The sequence below is a fragment of the Nanorana parkeri genome, unplaced genomic scaffold (assembly GCF_000935625.1).
Source record: "Nanorana parkeri isolate BGI_ZX_2015 unplaced genomic scaffold, ASM93562v1 scaffold49, whole genome shotgun sequence".
In the NCBI taxonomy this organism is placed as follows: Eukaryota; Metazoa; Chordata; class Amphibia; order Anura; family Dicroglossidae; genus Nanorana; species Nanorana parkeri.
In genome coordinates, this window is record NW_017306317.1 from 1010317 (window position 1) to 1014226 (window position 3910).

Here is a 3910-nt window from a genome sequence, read left to right on the forward strand (position 1 = left end):
TCTTTTTTTTTTTTTTTTTTTTTACATTGACATTTAAATCAAATCATGGTATTTAGCCAAGGGTGAGTCCACCCAGTGTCTTCTAGCTTTTTAAATTCGAACATGCCAAAATTCTTTGTGCTTCATTGTGCAGTTGCAGTTTAATGCTGCACCACACTTAGATAGCCTATTACCGGGATGAATGGGAGCAAATATAAGCTCCAGATATAATGAATAGATCGGGGACAAGTGTACCTAAAAATAAAATGTCTTCTTTGTAGTATTTACGAATAGGTTTGTTACCTTGCTGGATGTTAAAAAAAAAGGAGGCGTGGGTTTAAGTGTGAACCTCGTAATCAGATATTTAGCTAGTATCATGCCTGTAGAGAATACATATTTTGGCATGCATGGAATGTTTCGTTTTTTATAGACAAGGGTTTTATTTTTATTTCTTGGCGTTTTCTAGTAAGTAAAAGTCGTGTTTATAAGTGTTTTCTTATACATTAATAATGTATTTCACAGCATGCAGGATTGTAATATTCAGTAAGCCTCCTTAGCAATATACTTGTTATATGTCTAGTTTACAGATTTAGCGTCTTGTGTTTAAGCCTTATCTCCATGAAAGTCTAATGATATGCTATAGAATAAAAAAATGACTTAATTCTGTATAAAAGCTCATGAAGAAAATGCCCCTTCATGGCAGAAAATGCCTTTTTCACTATTGCCACAAAAACACCTTTGTACAGCTTAGATTTTATGTTTAGAAAATGTTTTGTGCAATATGGGAATAACATAAAACATAAACACATGGGTTATAGACAAGTATTAAGGAATGCACTGGACAGCTGTTAAAAAAAACACTTCCTACCCTAGCAAATTTCCCTGTGTCTTTTATGTTCCATTTAGACAAAGTAAATGAAGCACTGGAGATTTTCTTGATATTGCCTTGTGCTGCCTCCCAAATCGGTAGCACTCTAAAGGTGGCCATACACTGTACGATTCTCGTACGAGAATCGCGGGAAATCCCGCGATCGTACGAGAATCATACAGTGTATGGAAGGCATGCGACCGTTTCTACTGTACGGTCGCACGTCTTCCATCGAACAAGCAGGCTGGAAAACCCGCCGGGAATCGTACGATTCTCGGCGAGCGAGTGGCCTGCTTGTTCGACAGCTGACGAACGGGCCGGTGTGCGCACGCGCACACTGCCCGTTTGCAGTGCTTGCAAGCCCGCCCCTCATTGCAGTCATCGCAAGCCCGCCCCTCGAGGGGGCGGGCTTGCGATGATCGCAAGTACGATCTGCCTGTCCAAGATGGGCAGATCGTACGTTTTTTTAAGTACTTTACAACCATCGCAAGACTAAGGTCTTGCGATGGTTGTAAAGTGTATGGCCACCTTTAGATTCCTTCACCTCAACCTTGTACAAACTGTTAGTGCTGGTTGGTTTAGACCCAATGGAATCCAGGGGCCTTAGAGATCACCACCCCCTGGTCAGGTGCCAACATCTTCAGTAAATCACAACATCCTGGTGTGATGTGTGCAAAAACTTATAGTAACTCATTTTGCATTGGTTAAAAAAAAAAAAAAAAACGAAGCTCAGGTGCCAATCGGACCTTATTCTAAGAGTGATCAACCTCCTTTATTTGCATGTAGCAAGTGGGCATTTAAAGAGGAACTCCAGTTGTAAAAATGAACCCTTGCAGTAGGTCTACCCCAGCACTGCAAGGGTTAACTGCTTATTTTTCTGTAAGGGCAGGAATAAAGAAAACATACTCACCTGAACCTCGGTCCTGTAATGGTCAGCGCTTACTTCTCTTTTCTGCTCCGGTTGTGGGATGTCACTCAGCATCCTCACGCCTAATGTGACGGAGCCCGGGGGGAGAAGAGGCTGCAGGTACGGTCTAGCAGCCAGGTGGGACCGAGGATCAGATGAGTATATGCACTGTATTTTAGCCCCATACTAAAACAAACACTTACACCCCCTCTTCAAGCAGTGCAGGGGTAGCCCCCACTGCAAGGGTTAATTCTTACAATTCCTGGAGATCCTCTGTAAATATATATATATATATCCTCAAAATAGGCCAGGCATTTATCTAAACGTGAGACTTTTTTTCTTATTTTTGCAGCCACAGAGCATGAATGATTATGATAGTTAAGTTGATGTGCTTTTTATGTGTTTAAGGAAATATTTCAGACCGACCACTGTTTTTATATGATTGAGAATACTGTAACGCTCTCGCTGTCCTTAGATTTATAAAATAAAGTGCTGTTTCTTAGAAGTGTAAATTGAACTGCATGAAGTTTGTTTTTATCCGTATCACATTTTTGTAATCTGCGAGAAAAGAGAACCTTTTCTTCGGTCTGCGTACTCTTGCTGTACATAAGTTGCCAAGCAACTACATCTGCTCTTGCGCTGAGATTGATCAGGAGAGAATTTTTTTTCTTTTTTAATGTTAAAAATTATTTGTATCTAGCAATAGCTGCAATCTAGCTGTATTCTATTTCTGCAAATGGTAGGAAATATTTGTTTGTTGTGACAACCTATGATCTGTCATCAGCATTATCTGTATATAACTCATTTTGAATATGAAAACAAACGGAAATTACTGTCAGATTTTCTACAGATTTCTAATGGCCGGTTTATGTTAGGGATGCACCAATACCTTGTTTTCTGTATCGAATACGGGAACTGATTTTTTTCTGTCGGTGCTCGCCGATACCAGTGCCGCGTGCCCCAATTATCAGGAAGCCGGGCAGCGAATCATAACCCGCTGCTCAGCTCTCAGATTGCCTGGAAAGCCAGTGTTTTATCAAAAGAACACCAGCTTCATTTGCAGAGGCTGTCTGGCTTCCTGACCAATCAGGAAGCCGGGTGGCGGGGCATGAGGTGCCGTCCGACTTCCTGATTGGCCAGGAAGCCAGCTTGTTGGTAGGTAGCCTGGCTTCCTGACCAATCAGGAAGCCGGGAGGCGGGTCATTATGTGCCGTCTGGCTTCCTGATTGGTTAGGAAGCCAGGCTGCCCAGCAACAAGTGAAGCTGGCTTCCTAGTCAATCGCATTTGGGCGAGTACGAGTATCGTTATTGGTGCATCCCTAGTTTACGTTAATGAGGTGGGTTCAGGCCTAAGGCCTTGTTCACACCAAGCAAGGAGCAGGTGCAGAGCAGCTCAGTTGCAGACTGGATCAAAACTGTGTCTAATGTATTGCAATGGTATTTTTTGCTCCAGTTCACATCGCAGCGTGCAGGTTCAGAGCAGGTGAAAAAACTGCAGCAAGCCCTATTTTACCTGCTCTGGCTCTGCTCTGGAACGCATGCAAACACATCAAAAACGCATGCAAATGCCTGGAAGCATTGAAAGCCCATGTTAACCCTTTCGCTGCCAAGGACGTACGACGTACGGAGCTACAAAAGTGCTTCCAGCTGGCCAGCTCAGTATAACAAAATTATTTTTATTTTTTTACCAAACACGACCCGGAACGCATAAAAAACGCGACACAACCCACTGCACTGCGTGTGCAGAAACCTGAGCGGATCTGCTCTGCATTTGGTGTGAACAAGGCCTAAGGGTTTCCATGACTTTTTAGTTCACCCTTCTCTAGCCAGGTGCCAACATCTGTGGTGAATGTCTTCCAGGTGTGATTATGTTCTGCCATTTATTAAAATTCAGCTGAAAAGGGGTTTTATATTCTACTGCAAGAAAGCTGGGGCTTTTACATTTTATTGTAAGAGTGATCGACTTCATTTAACTGCATGTAGTTAGTGGGTTTTAAATATGTATAACATCACACTTCAAATGAGTTTGGACATTTTCAAAGACATCTGTGAGAATATTTTTTTTAATGCAGTGTGCTTAGACTGTGGTAGGATCCTACTCTGCTCTGCAATAATCACGATAATGGTCCTTACAGCCCAGTTTGAGTCAAAATAAG